The sequence below is a fragment of the Panthera uncia genome, chromosome E1 (genome assembly GCF_023721935.1).
Source record: "Panthera uncia isolate 11264 chromosome E1, Puncia_PCG_1.0, whole genome shotgun sequence".
NCBI classification, from domain to species: Eukaryota; Metazoa; Chordata; class Mammalia; order Carnivora; family Felidae; genus Panthera; species Panthera uncia.
The window spans coordinates 33,750,363-33,768,398 of record NC_064814.1 but is presented as its reverse complement, the minus strand read 5'-3'; the positions used below and the strand labels follow the sequence as shown (position 1 = coordinate 33,768,398).

General features: G+C 43.5%; 1 protein-coding gene across 8 annotated transcripts in view; it reads left to right on the top strand.

Moving 5' to 3' along the window:
• BCAS3 (BCAS3 microtubule associated cell migration factor) overlaps window positions 1-18,036 on the top strand; it is a 611,080-nt gene that overhangs the window by 526,677 nt on the left and 66,367 nt on the right. The window lies entirely within an intron of this gene.

Sequence of the window (18,036 nt, the reverse complement as noted above, 5' to 3'; positions counted from 1 at the left end):
GTAAGTACCATTTATACAGAAAAAGGGTGGGGATGGAGAGAAGATATGTTTACTTCATAACCTGTTGAATTTAAGGAGCCCAAGGAACAACCAAGAGAAATCGTGGCCAGAGTCATATTCCTTGACTTTCTGTTGACTTAGACTGTCTCACTTTCCTTGGTGATTTATTTGTGTGTGTGAGTATGGGAGAAGGGGAGAGAGGAAGCATGTGGAAACTCTCAACATCCAAAAGAAGTTAGCATAAACCCTTCTGTTGATATTATTTCCAAAATTTGACCAGATGTTTAAGCAAATTAACAAATGATTAAAGCGGCAGTCGGCAAAGACCTAGACCACTGTAGGCTAAGCAAAGAGCAAGCCTATAGAGAAAGCCAAGCCCAGGTGTTCCTGCTAGAAAGGTCACTGCAGTGTGGGTCCCCAGTGGTCAATGGACAGAGATAAAACAAGGCAAGCCGGGTGTGATGGAGAGAGTGAAATAGGGAGTCTAGAACAAGTACAGATGTTTGTATTCATTCTGAGAGGAACTTGTGCCCAGTGGCTAGGCTTCCAAGAATGTTTTATCCTACCCACTATTAGTAACACATTCCTTTTTCCTCTATAGTCAAGTGTTTCATACCTTAGAAAGACTTTCTAAGTGGTCCAGACAGTATAGTATCAAAGAAGGACCATTGATTAACATTTTTCCATAGCCTGCATGCTGGACCAGCAGTCTGGACACTGACTTGGGTACAGCCTCCGGCTTCATTAGTAGCTCACTGTGGAGTCTTGAGCAAGTCACTTTCCCTTTCTGGACTTTAGCTTTCACTTCCCCAAAGTTAAGTAACACATCCTAGCAGGTTTCTAGGATCACTTCTAGCACTATCATTCCATATCTGTATCTATTTCTGGACTAAACAAGACCAAAGACTTGTTTAAAGTGGTAGACTCTTCTCACTCACCAAAGGCAGGCAATATACTTCAGTAAACTGTGCTTCCCAGCACACTCTATGCCTGGTGGGTAGACAGGCTGGAGAATTGCCATAGAGACGCTCACTGCAGCCCTTAACCCTTCAGGGGTCATTTAAAATGTCAGGCTTAAAAATCAACTATCTATGCTGCCCCCCCCCCCACCACCACCACCAAAGTCAGCTTCCTAGCTAGCCTCATCTAGAGGCTTCATTCCTCATTGGTCTTCAAATAAAAACAAAATAAAATGAAAAAGATGTTGAGCTCTAATACATGGAAACTCTCCCAAATGTCCTGATCTTTCTGCCTTTGCTAACCCTAGCTCTCTTAACATCTTCATTCTCCATGTGAGTTGAGTCTCTAGCTCAAATTCTCTACCCTGAGAATAATGATGAAAAGGGCACTGGAGACTATCCTACTGCCTTTCCAAACTACTTCCAAAAGGGAGTCAGATCCAGACCCCAGCGGGGATGTCCCACAACCTATGACGCGACACTCATGCTTCTTCAGTTTGTGTGTTTCAGGCTGCATCCTGTCATCTTTCCATTCATCCCTCTCACCTCTTCTATGGGAATAGATTTCTGTGCCCTCAAATGTGGGCTACCTTCCAGCTGAAAGTAGTCACATATCATAATCTAACACTTGCATTGTAGAAGATAGGATTCTGATTAAACTTGAGGGAAGTATGTTAATTAAGTAATTAATTCATGACATTCACGGCAATATTTCATAGCATTCTTCAGAGGGCTTGGGGTTCTTTACCAAAAGAATCTCATTAATATTTGTGCCACTTATGTGAGGCAGTTAACGTGTATCAAAATGTTTATTTCACACATAGGTCTCAGAGAGCCAGAGAAGTTCAGTTACTTGCCTGTGGTCCCACAGCAAGTGAGTAACCAGCAAACATTAGTAACAATCCAGGTGGTAATGAAACTGAAATGTTTTGGCTCTGACAGAATAGTTCAGCAAAAGGATATTGGTCCTAGGATGGGGAGCACGGCTTAGCCTCTAGGCCCCACTGCTATCCCAGGAGAACTGTATATTCTACTCTCCTGAATTTTGTTATGACAGGTTTTTTTAAATGATCTAAAATTTATGTGTACGTATGTGCATGAAAATATGTAGCTGCTCACAGATACATATATAGAAGATGAAAGAGAAAAATGGACAACTTATAATTACAGATATTTTTGTTCATCTGGTATCCAGATGATCTCCCTTGATTCTGACAGTTTTGACAAATCAGTTTATTAAAATTGTAAATGTAACCCAGAGCTGTTTAGTACAGTACTAAGCAGAAGGTGCTTTCTCCTCACATTATATTTTGCTATTGCATTATTAGAAGTAAATATGGCTTATACTTAAAAGACAAAACAGCCTGTCCTCCATGAGAAAGATGTGAGTTGTCACATATATTCCCAGTTGGTTTCACTGCTCCAAGACCCTGAGGATATTTTCATAGAGCTTTGACCTTGATGAGGCACAGAGAAGCCTGGTCCCCAGGTCCCCTCCTCTCCTCCAGCTCCCCCCACCTTTCCACTTCAGGTTTCTAAGTAGAAAATTCCAAAGTGAAAACTTGCTCCCTACTATCCCATAAGCATTATTCAGGTGACATTTGGGGAAATAAATCATCAGGAAGGCAAGTCACAATTTGGGGTATCTGAACGTGTTGTGCTTAAGTAACATATTTGCACTGTAAACCCTTCAGAAAAATGTGTGGCAGCAAGAAGTAATGGCAGGGAAGGCAGACTGGGAATCCTAAGTGCGGTTGTAAACAGAGAGAAGTAATGTACAAAACATGAAACTGCCTGCAGTAGCTGAACAGAGGGAAAAGAATTCCAGTTTTTCATAGACTGCCCTGGGAAGTCCAGAGAGGTTTTGATTTCCTACCTGATTAGTTTCAGTGGACAGTGCCATCTACCACTCTGATTTTGTTTTCTATCTTTCCTCCTCCCTATCCCTTCTAGCCTCTGCCCAGGAGTAATTTGTAAACAAGCACTATATCTATATGACAAGACATCTTAATCTTCATGCTATGGACTATTGGCAATCCAATAAAACCTGTGGACCCATTCTCAGAATATTTTTCAATGCTTAAAATAACATGTATCTGAATGTCAGTATTAAAATATTTTATAGCCCACACATTTATGATATAGTAATGCATATTTATTTTTTTAACATATTCAGTAACAAGAACTAATCACTACTATAATTTTAAAGTCATAAGGTATGTACACCAGGTCAGCAAACTATAGCCCACAGACCATTTTCGTAAATAAAGTTTTATTGGAACACAGCCATGCTCATTCATTTACATATCATCTCTGCTGGCTTTCATGCTGCAACAGCAGAGTTGAATAGTTGGACTGAGATCATATGGCTTTCAAAGTCTAAAATATTTGCCATCTGGCCCTTTACAGAAGAAGTTTCCCAATCCTTGGTGTAAATTACAACAATAGTAATGTGCAATAAAAATGCTAATTTCTATTGGTGACAGTCATAGGTACTGTGAACCACTATTTGTTGCCAACATTCATAATTGATAGAAGTGCTGAAGTTCAGTTAGAGGTTAGCAAAACCAAGGTCAGCCAAGGCCACCTGAATTCTGTCTAAAGCAGTGGACCCTAGGTTAGAAAGCTTTGAATGGGGTTACAATTTAAAGGAACTTTTAGCAGAAAGAAAGAATTTTTTGCAGTGTGGAAAATCTGCTCCCTCTGCACTCCTCTTACAATTGTATTGCAACTTAACATTTTCATATAAGGGATATTTAAGTAGTAAATGAAAAATAATCCATATCATCTCTATAATTAGGGGTGTCTTTCTGGGGAAAACTCATTCAGTCAGCTAATGCTAAGAAAAATAGAAGATTCTCTGCATAATCACTCATTACCACTCTTGCCCCACTGGAAGAAAGAGCCAGAATTTCCCTTCCTCCTCCCAGGCTTCTCCTATCATCTATGGTATATAACTTGACTTTTCTTATTTTGACTCTTGATGTCACATCTAGACATACCATGAAATCTGACTTTATCATTTATGTGGCTATGATGTCTTATTCTCCAGAGACGACGTCAAGTATTCAGCAATAACTCATGTCCACTTAATGTGAAAATTGGTACCATCTAATGGAATCTTCAACATGCTAACCACACCATTCCAATAATGAAATGCAAATTTTCCCGCTATTTTTTTTTTTTTTTGGTATGGTCATTTTTTCGACTCTTAAGGAATGAAATATCCTCTTTATTATGAATTGAGAACTGGAAATAAAAATGCATTGTTTTCTTACACTAGTTTTAGTCTCTTTACCAGGAGCCCTAGGATTGTCATATTTAATCCTCACAACAGACTCAGACTCAGAAGGTCCATATCACTACTCCTATTTTATTGCTGAGAAAACTAAGATATAGGGAGTTTAGGTCACATCGGTAAGTGATGAGGTTCCAGAATTCATGTAGGTTTTTTTCCGGCTTTGGAAGAAAAGACAACCTTACTTTATATGACCCTTCATTTATAGGATTAGCTATAGCCCCTGGGCGTGTTTTTATTTAAGAGAAAGAAAGACCATGAAATGGAGTAGTTCTGACTGTAAACTCAGAGGATCTAGTATAGTGTTTGGATCATTTCCCAAGTTTCCCATCATGCAATAAGGGCTTTTGGAGAGACAGTGCCACTTCACCATCAGAAGTTCTAGGCTACTCAAAGCAAAGAATGGCTGAAAAAGCCCAATCTGTGATGAGCTCCCACCCTGCCTTTGAGGCTGGCCATTAAAGGCAAAGACTTGCCCAGCAACGGGACCTCTGAGATGGAGCAGTGCACCGCAGCCATCGGCCTGTGTGCTGAACAACTCTGCTGATACAGCAAAGCCAGGGATGTTATTGATTTTTCGAATAATATTTGAACGTCCTCTGATGGAGACAAAATGAAGAGGATTTATGGGGAACTAGAGCTGCACACGGCTGCAGGAGACTCTGTCTGTGGGCATCTTCTGAGCTGCCTGAAAAAAAAAAAAGAAAAAACAATCTCTCCTCTGTGAGACTAGGGAAAGAATGTAAACAAGCGCCTATGTGTGGGGACACAGCAGCAGCCTGGAACTTCTGAACTGCCAGAGAAGCATCCACTGGGTGAGAAGGAACACATGGGCCTCACTGAGCAATTACTGCTGTAGGTTTAATAGAGTTTGAGTACTGATCCAGAGTCAGCCTCAAATCTGCTTGACTTCCAGAACGGCGATTTGAACTGACAGCCTTACCACCTGTTGTTAATTGGACTTTGGTGCTCTTGCCTCCTGTCATTTCTCATTTCTGTCCTTGACGTCTTTTTAGGGGAGCAGGTACAGTGGGGAGAGACCAGCCCTCAGGAAGGGGGCCCGGGTGTATGCCGGTGCTGACCCTCTCATCCCCTGCCCGTCTTTGGTTTGGGGCAGGATCAGTGTTTCTCCATCCTCTCTGGTCCCCCCCTTTACTGAGCCCTCGGCACACCATGCTTTAGTTTCCTGGTTAACATTTATTTTTGTTTTTAAGTAATCGCTACAACCAGCGTGGGCCTCGAACTCATGACCTGGAGATCGAGAGTCACATGCTCTTCCAACTGAGCCAGCCAGATGCCCCTGGCTAACATTTCTGATTCCCTTCTGGATTGTGAGCCCCTGGACAGCAGAGATTGAAAAGTCATCTCTGTGACCCTAGCACCAAGCTCTGTGCCTGGCACTTAGTAGGTGTTCTTAATATTTGTTGAATGGATGGCTAAAGAGTAGAAATTTTCCTGGCCTAATCTAGTCTAACCGTGCTCCACTTCCAACAACGCCATTTATTATTTTCTGGTCTGAACTTGTAGCACCACCATCCACCCTGTCAGTAAAACTAGAAATACAGGAGTCATCCTCACCATTGCCTCTTTCTCCTTCATTCTCCACGCAAGTACCCAGCTCCTGCTGATTTCTTCTTAAATAGTTCTCAAATTTGTCCTTTTTCCTTTTCATTCATATTACCACTACCTAATTCATTGCTTGATTATTGGAATTATCTAGACTTCCTGTCTTCACTTTGGCATCCACTTATCTGTCCTGTGACATGGCCACTCTGACCGTGTTACTACTCTGTCTACAGCCTTTCAGAGGCTCCCTGTTTGCCCACAACAAAAAGCCCAAGCTTTTTAGCGTGGTCTACAAAGACTTTCCTTGGTCTGGTTTCTGCCTGCCCCTATATCTACAGCTCTAACCACTTCCTGCCATGAATTTTATGTTTCAGCATCACCAGACTTTGTGTCATTCTGCATATTAGTTACACTATTTGATGCCCAGAATGCCCCTCTCACTTTTGCTTTTTCCATTCTTAGTCATACTGTGAGATTCAACATATATGTCACCTTCTGTAAGGGGCCTCCTTGGAAGGGAGGGAGGAAGAGGAAGGTATGTGACATCTCCTGTGGGCGTTCATAGAACTGTGTACTCATTTCAATGTACCTGACACGTCCATAAGTTATCGAACCTCCAACATGTCTCTTTCAGTTGCCTGATATCCTCAAATTCTCTCCATTTGCCTTCTGAGTCATTTTCTAAAGTTTTTATTCATATTAGGATGAAAGTAACGGCTATGCACGATCTTTCATAAGAGGATTGCCATTTTTATGGGGCCTTACTCCTCTAAAGATGAAATACCGGCCTTATTCAGTGAATGAGGATGCCTCTCATGGCGTTGCCAGATGACACAGTGGGTAACGAAGAATCAAGTGAACTCTGACTCAGCTGCTCAGTTGAGTGAACAGTTTCTACTCTGTGTAGTGCAAGGAATGGAGAAAGCAGAGCATCAGCACACGCTGCAGAACGGGGCAGTGAGCTGAAAGCAGTGCTGAGCCCAGCCAGGAGCAAAGACAGCCTTACTAGAAAGTTCATGGGCTTTGAAAGATGGACAAACCCGGGGGAGAAGCCAAGATGGCAGAACAGCATGGAAGTTTTTTGTGTGTCTCGCATCCATGAAATACAGCCAGCCCAACACTAAACCATCCTGCACACCTAGAAAACTGATCTGAGGATTAGCACAACAATCTGCACAACCTGAACCACAGAATTCAGCAGGTACACGGCACAGAGAGGTGAACTGGGGGAGAGAAAAGCCATGGAAGGCAGGGAGCTGCTTTTGCGTGTGGAGAGAGGACAGAGATGGGGGCAGAGAATATGGGAAAAACACCACCCCCCTCCCACCCAAAAGCAGCTGGAGAGAAAGTAGAAAAGTGGAAACAGCCGCAGGGACTGAACTAAAAAGAAAGATGGACAAACCCAGATTCAAATCCATCATTTGCCTCTTTACTCTGTAAACTTTAGCAAGTTCCTTAAAATTCTTCCTCCTCTGTTAAATGTGCACACTGCTTTAAATGAATATATGTTATATGCTTAGAAGAGTCACTGGCGCAGAGTAGGCGATCAGTAATGATGGCTGCCTTTGTTGTTATTTCCCCCGGTCTTGGTTCCACCAGAAAGACAATACTGAGCAATGAAAACCTTAATCCCTAAGGTCTGTGTGTATCCCTCTTGTTTCACTGAATTTGACCCAGAGGCTTATCTCCCAAATCCACCAGTGTGCCTAATCCAGAGCCCTGGGCCGCTGCTGATTTAGGAGGCCTCAAACATCGTAGTATGTGTTTCCAGTGTTCAAACAGTTAATGAGAACAGTACAAAGCCCCACTTCTGTATGTGGCAAAGCAGTATAGTATAGAAAAGGTGGTACACCTGACTTCTGACCCTGGTTCTCTTCTTGGCAGCTGCATGACCTCAGGTACATCCAGATGCTTCAGCTCTGCACCTGAGTTGTGAACATCCCGTGAGATGAACGTATAGATAAAACTTTCTTTTTTTTTCTTTTTTTTTTTTTTTTTACTTTTTAACGTTTATTTATTATTGAGAGACAGAGGCACAGAGCGTGAGCAGGAGAGGGGTAGAGAGAGGGGAGACACAGAATCTGAAGCAGGCTCCAGGCTCTGAGCTGTCAGCACAGAGCCCAACATGAGGCTCGAACTCACGAACTGTGAGATCATGACCTGAGCCGAAGTCGGTCGCCCAACCATCTGAGCCACCCAGGCACCCCTAGATGAAACTTTCTATTGTTGGATGTTTTTTATTTCTTTAAGATACTTTGCTAACAATGAAAGTACTCTGGCAGTACAGTATTGGTTTGGTTATAACTATTTAGTCAGAGACTAGCAGTTTTCATGGGGCACCTGGGTGGCTCAGTCAGTGGAGCGTCTGACTTGAGCTCAGGTCATGATCTCATGATTCGTGAGTTCAAGCCCCGCATTGGACTCGCTGCTGTCACTGAAGAGCCCGCTTCAGATCTTCTGTCCCCCCTCTCTCTCTGCCTCTTCCCCACTTGCTCTCTCTCTCTCTCTCTCTCAAAAATAAATAAATCTCTAAAAAAGGAGAGAGATTAGCAGGTTTTGTTTCATTTTTAAATGAAAACAAAACTCACCTTAGGAACCACAACATTATCTGTATCACCAGATATTAATTCCCAAAGATAATTAAAGAAGTTCTTTTCTTTCAAACACTTCTTTGAAAATAAGCACATAGATCTTCATTAGTATTAATCATTCCTTAATGGAGCTTTGGATTTTTTTCCCCAGGCTTAGGTAGGATGGTTATTTCTAACTCTGTTATTTCCTGGTCTCAGATCTTTCTAGGAACATCTCTGGATCTCTTGGCCAGTTTGGCATCAGAACTTCCGGGCCCATTTTCCTAGATTCTGTGATTCTCTCCAAAGTCTGACAGCGTTTGTCAGAGAATCATTCCTGCTGAGTCCTTGTGGTTTTCTCTTTCTTCTTTCCCCATACGCCAAGGAATTACGAGAGGAAGGATGAAGCCAAGGGCCTACCATGGTGTCAAGCTTGGGCTGGCACTTGCTGAATGTTGGTTGCTGTCCCCACGGCCACGGAGAATACACTGCAGTCTGCCTCAGCTGTGTCATTCCTCTGGGATTGTTCCCAGAAGGAAAACTTTGTGTCCGTTTTTACTTTGATTTGGGGGGAACAAAGAATACTACCTGTAATTTTTCCTGTCCCCCCCCCTCTAGTTTTACTAGCATTTACTAGAGTTTTACTTAAGTTCCTTGAGTAATAGGACTCCTAAAATTACTTGAGAGTAATCTCAGACAAATCTAACCCATTCTTTCTTTCTCCCGTTGCATTTCCCACAGCTGTAAGTATGATACATGTGGTATTACCCTTCTTTAGCCTCTAGCCAACATGTAAGCAGCCCCTTTTATTTTTTTCAGTTTTACTGAGATATGGTTGACATCTAACACTGCATAAGCTTAAGGTGTACAACATAATGTTTTGGTCTATGTCTATATTGTGAAATGATCACCACAACAAGATTAATCAATGTCTATCACCTCACATACTTTTTATTCCCTTCATGCTGAGAACTTTTGAGATCTACTCTCTTCGCAACTTTCAAATATACAATACATATCATGGTATACCTTACCAAGCAGCCTTTTAAACTTCATCTTCTGTGGTTAGCATCCACCTGTGTAAAACAGGAATAATCCTAGTCTTCCTCAATGGGATTTTGTCCCCCCACATTAGTATTCAGAAACAAAAGGAACAATATGAATCCCAGAAACTACTGAAAAGCCTCTAAGGAATTTCATGTCCCAAGTGCTCTACGTTGAATTACTTTTTCCCATATAAACGGTATTCTGTAAGGAGTCATATTCCTGACTACAGAATTAATGGCTAACTTGTTGGGAAATAACCATAAGGATTTAATTCCAACTTTTAACTAATTTTTTGGAACACCTTCTATAGGCACTTCCACATGACCTCTATAAAACGCATAGCAAAACATCTGATACATAGTTACAAATGTAACAGTTACACAAACAATTCCGATGCACCTTTATACCATTGAGACTTAAATTTTCCAAACGCTAATTAAATTGGGCAGATAAATACCTATTTCATCCAATTAGCTCTGTTTTATCTATTTAGCTGTGTGTGGGCCTCCTAAAAAAGGGACCTGGGAACTAGGGTCAGAGAGTAGACTGGCCGGCGGTGGAGTTTATGCATCCCAGTGCTGTAAACAGCAGCCTGGGTACAATGGCCAAGCCCTGTGAGTGAGGCCGAGTATGTGGGGACTCCTGGTGTTGTTGTTTATGCCATTTGGCAAATATTTCCCCTTAAGCCCTCAGCTAGTTTATAGCATTTCATTTTACAGCCCATCATGATGATAGTAACCAACCCCAGAAAAACATCAACAAGCCGTTAGAAACCATAGTGTTGGAAGATGAATGTGACCTCAGAGACCTCCATTCCATCCGCCCCACCATCTCATCACACTCCCCCTCGCCACCCCCTTTAATGTTCAGTGAATTTCTTTAGTCAAAGTGGTTGCCATGGTTCTTGGGTCAAAAGGAGGATATTTGGAGGGATTTTTCTAAACACACGCATATAAATGTTGAGAAATAGGACTCTAAAAACTATGAGTTGTACACAGACCCCAGCCCCTCTGGGTGAGTAAGACAAAAGGCAGCATGATCTATAAATATGGTAAAGTGCCTTCAAGTGAAGAGTGTTGGGGGTGGAGAGGAGAGGAAGAAGGAGGGGGTAGTAATCTGTGACACCAAGCATGCCTTTTCCTCCCTCTAAACACAGCCTCCTAAGCCATTTTCCACTTTTGAACAAGAAAACAACAATTGCATTTTAAGTTGCATTGGTTAAGAACAGAAAACTATAACTTGGCATGAGTTCCCATATTGGCCTTTTAGAACGGGTTGGTCTGTAACACCATACTAAGTCTGTTTTCTATCAGTGATTCCTAGCCAGCTTATTAAACAGATTTATACAATGAAAGAATCTAATAACAGAAACATTCACCTCCTTTATTACTTGGCATTATTTATGGTTTGAGTTTTTTCGGCCAGTTTTTTATGCACCGGAATCTGGCAACATTGTACTTATAATAAAGTTTATGTACCAAAGCATAAGTAGGCCTGGAGAGTATTCTGTGTCGTGTCCCCTCTATCTGGCTATATGGACTCTTCCAGCAGAGATGCTGAGGACCTGTCTGGCCCACCCTCTGCATATTTTCAGCATGGAATCCTGTTTCCTTTCGGAGTCCACGGTTCTTGACCCTAACAAGGGTTAATACCCACCCCACCCCACCCCCACCAATGAAGAGTAAGTCTCCTTTCGAGTTCTAGGTTTAGTGACAGAAGAAAAAAAAAAGAAACTTAGCCTGTGTGAGAAAGCTTATAGGGGAATTAGATAATTCTCTACGGTTCTGCAAACATCCCTCAAAATTTTCAAGATAGAAGAGATATCCAGAGTCTCCTTTTTTTCCCCATTCATAATGAAGGATAATGGCGAGGTAGTGTAAAATTTTGGAGGGCACTGGTGTGGGGAGATGAGAATGTTTGAGTACTAAACTCCAGAGCATCACTCCTCAAGTTGCCTTTTTAAAGTAAGGACAGCAGGGAGCTGCTTGGAGGGGCATAACTGGACCTGAAGTGGGTGTCACATGGACCGTGGCATGGCCAATGTAGCCCTGACCCTTTCCTGCCTCACTTAGCCTCTGTTTCCCAGCTTCATCACAGCATGAAAAAATATTTTGATTTGATTGCTTTCCCTGAGAGAGAATAGTCCTCATCTCAGATAGATGTTGCTTCCTCTTCCCAAAGTGTGTCCTACCTCCCCAGGAAAATGGATATGTAAGGCACTCTGAGAAGAGTCTGGAGCTAGACAGGCGACCCTAGGTGCTTTAAGATTGTGAGGCAGCCGCTGTGGGAAAGTGGTGGCCTGTTTATGGATGAAGGAGGAAGGACAGATGACAAGGGGGAGACCAGGAGCCTTCCGTGAACCTCTACACCCTTGTAAGAAACCTGTGAAGTCAAATGGCAATTTGTAAAAAGAAGCCATGAACACTAGCAAATGAGAACGTTGGTGGTTGAAGATGAAGGGAAAAGCTTATATGCTTAAAGCAGTTTTCTTTCTTAAAGCATTTAGTCTACCTCCTGTGTTTCCTTAATAAGGAAGCCATATTCTAGCCATGTGTCAGGAATTAGTCATTGCTGTCCATGTGGTTAATAATAATAAATATAAAAACTCAAAGCTTAATGAACCTGGTTCTGATTCTCAATTATCAGAGGGAATTGCCATAGGTTTGCCAGGTGCATGTATCAAAAGGGATCACATTCCTTCCTGATATCCAGCTTCCAGATATCCAGGCCTTCTTCCCTGTTATGCATATATGCATGTGAGCTTCCCTGACCCACAGATCCCTCTTTCGAAGGGCCATTTGAGTAATCGGGAATGGAGCCCATCTAAAGAACTCTCAGATCTCTCTCTTTCGCCTGCATGTGAACCATCTCTCAGAAACCAGTGTTTCCCCTGAACCCCGTTAATTAAAGCCAAGCTATGAACCACAAATTAGAGGTGTGAGAGACATGACAAGAGGGAGGCCTCTGTGCCTTTCCCTCTGAGAGCTCCCAGGCTCATGCTGTAGAAACAGATGGCTCGAGTGGCAAATGGTGTGAGAGAAAAAGGGCCCCCAGTTCTGTTGAGCAGCTGGGAGCAAGGTTGAAGGCCAAAGAGGGAAGGCTGTGTTCTAAGTGGCTTTTGAGGATCTTCCAGAACATCCATAGCAGGTTAGCTCAGCAGATTAGAACGTGGATTCTGGAACAGCTCACACTGACTTCAGTTCCCAGCTCTGCCTCTCACTAGCTGTGTGATCTTGGACGAGTTACTTAACCTCTCTGTGCCTCATTTCTTCATCCATAAAATTGTATACCTGTATCCTAGGGTTGCTGTGAGGATTCAGTGTGTTAATATGAAGAACACTTAAAATATTGCCTGCCCACCACACACAAAAAATACTACCTGACAGTAAATGCTATATAAGTATTAGCTATTATTATTACTTACACATATTTTGTGTGAGTATATTACAAACATCATACATGTGTACCTATCCTTTTTTTCTCGCTTGAGCTCATAGTATACAGAAGCCCTAACTTGTTTTCCATATCAGCACATACAGATTTATCTTAAGACATTAATTTACAATCAACTTTCAGGGCGCCTGGGTGGCTCAGTTGGTTAAGCATCCGACTTTGCCTCAGGTCATGGTCTCGCTGTTTATGGGTTCGAGCCCTGCGTCAGACTCTGTGCTGACAGCTCAGAGCTTGGAGCCTGCTTCGGATCCTGTGTCTCCCTCTCTCTCTCCCCCTCCCCCCACCTCTCTCTCTGTCTCTCAAAAATGAAAAAATATTAAAAGAAATTTTTTTTAAATCGACTTTCTTTTTGAGAAATTTTATAAACCCCATCAGAGGTTAGAAATTCTATGTGGTGGCACCTCTTCAAGATTGGATCTTCCTGCACTTGTCGGTGTTACATCCTTCAAAGTCCACATTTAGGCTGCTTCATTTGTGAGAATTTTATTTTCTTTTTTTCTTTTTTTTTTAAATGTTTATTTTTGATAGCACACATGCAAGTTGGAGAGGGGCAGACAGAGAGGGAGACAGAGGATCTGTACTGTCAGCACAGAGCTTGACTCAGGGCTCGAACCCACAAACTGTGAGATCATGACCTGAGCCAAAGTCGGATGCTTAACTGACTGAGCCACCCAGGTGCCCCATAGTTTGTGAGAATTTTAGATTTTTGTTTTTTATATCCATATCAGGGCACGTTATTCACTGTTTAGAGAAATCAGTGTGTACTAATTTCTAGGCTGCCTGAAGAACCTGTAGGTAAATTGTTACCCTTGAATCCCCCTAAAAGGTAGGGCAGAAGGGAACTTGGCACCCTATGTTGAAAGGTACATTTTAAGTCTAGTGTTAGGAGATATAGGTCACTTCCCATCCTAGCCTCAGGAGACTCGTATTTCTCCAGGTTGGTGTGGTTTCAGGGAGTTCTGTTAGAAACAAAGCAAGAGGATCTTTTGATCTCTTGCCCCTTGAATGTGGGTCCTGGGTCATCATGAAGAGGTCCTGGCCCTTGCAAGTGTTCTCCACAATTCACCCCCTAAGAACAGCAGACCTGGATCCAAGTCCGGGATTCTACATTTTGTAGTTATTTGGTATCTATGGTGGTATCCTCAAGCCTGTCCAAGGAGATGGAAGGGGGCAGGAAGAAAGGTGGTGTCCACCCAGATGGGCTAGCTAGTCTGGTGGATGCCTGTCCTCCCACAAGGCAGATTTCCTGTGTAACTCACATCTGGTACTGAAGAGGCTGGAGTGTTGGCACACCCCAATATGACACTGATCTTGGCCATGTTGTTGGGGTAATTGGACTTTCAAGATGAACTCCCTGAACAATCTCACCACTGTGGCTGCACAAACAGGCTTTTCTTTAGCAGCAGACGTCCATGTCTTCTTGCTCCAACTTTTTTTTCTTGAACAAACATATGTATTGTGGCCAATGCAAGGAAAATCCCACTCATCCTTTCATTCTGAGTTGTTTCTGTCCTGGAACAATAGTCTAGTGTACTGGGCGCCCTCGAAAATCTAGTTTCCATGCCCGGGTCTAGTTTCGTGAATCTCCTTGGAAGACCCTAAGGCCAGGAAGCCATTGGTATTACTGGGGGACCTCCTGCCACCATCCGTGACATCGGTGGCTTTGTGTCTGATCGGCTTCTTTTCCCATCGCCAGAAAGTAAGCTGCAGCAGCAGCTTCAGGGTCAGCACTGGTCGTATTGGAAAATATCCCCAAATCAAAGGGCTTTCGAAGTGCCTGTCTTTTCTCCCAGGAGGTGCCCTTTCATCACTTAAATGGGCATAACCAAGGGCTTGTATACTTCTTTGAGCATTCACTTCACTCAGGTAGAAATGTGTCTCCAAGCAAGGCAGACTAGTAAATAAGCACTTTCCAAGGGCCAAGTACAAGGTTAGGCATTTCATATCTTTAATCTCATTCATCTCCTCAAAATCCTGTGAGGTTTTTAATCACTGACTCTGCATATTAATTGAGAAATTTCTGTGTTAGGCTTAGACTACATAATGGGGAACAAATCAGACAGTCTTTGTACTCATGGAGGTTACCGCCAAGTAGAAGTGCATGCTGTTACACCCATAAAAGAGGAAAGTGAGGTTCAAAAAATCAATACTTTCTCAAGGCCATACAGCTGTAGGGGGTGGAGCCACGATGCAGACGCCTGTCTGAATCCAAAGACTGTCCTCCTTCTACCGTGCCATACTGCCTTCCTACAGGAAGCTTAATCTGTGGTTCCACTTAAAATATGAGGAAACATCTGGAATATTAGTTTTCAACCACATTTCAGACACAGAAAGTGGAGCCTAAGGAATAGCCCAGTTGGCTCCTAGCTGAGAGTGGGTAAGAGTAGAAAAGAATTGCTGATCTCAAGCATTTTGTTACCAGAATAACCCCACAGGAGAGACCGGGCTGAACCGGGGCTTGTGTGGGCCAGACAGCGTAGGGGATTTATTTCCCGAGTCGGAGGACAGGACTTGAGTTCTGGTCCAGCTCCGCATCCTCCCTTGAGTCCTGGCCCGCTGGAGAGGTGCGGCATCTGGACGCGGACTTTCCGGCTGAGCTAGAGCTCTTCAGTGCCGAGGCAGTTAACGATTAAACAAGAAGCAGCCTTTGGCTACAAACCTAATGGTTTGGGTTCCAGGGCGCAGATAAAAATATACAACTGGAAAGGCAAGCTCCCAATTAAGTGGAAGAGCTCAAGAAGAGATGTTTCAATACAGTGTCGCCAGTGACCACACGCGGGCCTGCTGTCTCCTCAGACGGCCCCGCTCTCCCCGCCCCATACTTAGTGTTGGCTCCAGAATCTTGTGGGGGATGTCAGCTGGCAGCACGCAGGCTTTTTCTCTTTTCCATTCAAAGAAAAACTTACTTGCCTTCAGCCCAACGATTTATCTTATTTGGCGTCTCAGAAGAGTAGAATGTCAGAACTAGAAGGGTCTTTAGAGACCCTCTCGTCTCATCGAGCTCCCTGGTTTAATGCTATGGAAGCTGAGGCCCAGACAGGGGAAGTGACTTGACCAGAGTCACTCTGTCAGCTAGGTTACCGGCAGGGAAGAGATCAAAGTCGAGGTCTTCTGATGGCCTTAGCAACACGCCCCTCCCCCTTTGTGCACTAAGCCACCATTTGACAATATGCCAGACATGCATCTTCCCTTTTTCCCCCAAACACAGGAGTGCTCAGCCCTCCTCCTCTTTTACAGGAAAGGATACTAAGACAGGGAGTGTAAGCAGTGCCCACAGAACTGACAAGAACAGATGCCAGAGAGGGAACCACAAAATCTCAACCAGCAGGCTTGAGCCTTCACCATCTGACCACATTCCCTCTCTAAGAACATGTTGTGGGAGGACCAAATTTGGCCTCCTCTGAGCTCCAAGCCTGCAACAGCCCTCCTAATGGCTCTACGGTTCCTGGCTTCCTCTTGCCACTGACTTTTCCCTCTACCGCTGCCTGGGACAACCTTACAACTACAGTCACTTTGAGTCTTGCCAAGACAAGCCCAATAGTTACTTTCAGACTCAAGTTCTTGCCAAGCCTGAAATAGTAATTGCCTGAAGGATTCCAAAAAGCTGGGCTTTATCTGCAGCAGAGACTCAGTAAATCAAAACACCGGTCTTATCTCCGTATTCTCTCCTCTCTGTTGTGTGGTCTCCTAGAAGAAAAATGTTACCTAATTGCCTAAAACAGCTGGCCTGATGTTTAATTATTTCAGCTTGCTAACCTGATACTCTGGGCCAAGAAATTGTACACAGGGAATGGATAATGCTCTTTACAGATCATGCTTGTCCAGGTTTCCTTTGTGGGAAATGTTGATTTCAGCCACCAGAGAGGATTCCAAATTTGAATGCTATTAGCAATAACTGCATTCGTCTGATGTTGGAACTCTTCTTCACCCATCTGAGGAACAGTTTGCTTAGAAAATGCCTTTAATCTTCTCCCAAACATTCCAACGGCATGCCCTTCTGTGCTTCTCTGCACATCTCAGCCTGCACTCCCTGCTCTGAGGCACAGGAGGGCCTACGGAACAGCCTCAAATACGACTCTCAGCCCTGGGGCCTGTGCTCTCACCTCAGAGAGCGAATGATCCCACAGAAAAGGCTGCACAGTGTCGCTGGTTAATGACAGTCGAGATTACGGGCCAGTAAACTAACTGTCCTACCTAATATCAAGTATTCTCCCCACTCTGCGCTCCCTCTTGTGGGTCCTGGATTCTGACCAGGCCAAATGGCCTGTAGTTCTCTGACCCCAGAATCATGCCCCTTTGCCTTTGCTCATTACCAGTCCCTGAGATGTCACCCTACTCACCCTCTCCCCTCCCCTCCCCTCCTCTTCCCTTCCATCCGCCAACTGCCACTTTCTTCTCCTTCTAGAGTCACCTCAGTGGCAACACCTCACGGTCCAACCTTCTTCTTCACCGCTTGGGGGACTCGGGGGTTCCCATGGCTAATATCTTAGCTCTACCTCCCTTGTCCCTCTATTTCTCTGTTTCACTGAACTTCTTCAGGAGCAGGACTTTTCATCTGTGATCCTCTGGTGCTTAGAACAGTATCTGATATATCGCTGGTGCCTAGCAAATATGTGCTGAATGAGACCTGTATCTCACCAGAAAGCCTAAGATGTCATTCTTAGAGCAGCAAAGATAAGATCATAGAGCCAGGTATACTTAATGCCTGAGAAAAGACAAAAGGAAGGGAGGGAGAGAGGAAGGGAAAGAGAAGGAGAAAAAAATAGGTGACTTCTTCAGGAAAGAAATCCAGGCCCTCTGAATGGTGTGGCTTTGACTAACAAGTCAAACACCTGCTCAGGCTTACATGCAGGACTGTGTTCTGGGCTAGATTCCTCAGGGTAAGACACAACAGCTCCTGCCATTTAGGTTTATTAAATTAACAGTTTCAGCTTAAATTATGTTTAGCTGCTTTCCCCAATGGAATTCCTCATGAATTAAGTCTATTTGTGCAAGAAGCTAACTCCAGCCATGGCTGGTCCTCTTGTGAAACTGCTAGTATATGATCCAAAGTTCCTTTTCCACATAGACACTGATGATACCATTAGAATTTGGGAGACTCGTATACAATTCTGAGACGGGTGTGGCATGTATAAAAACTGCT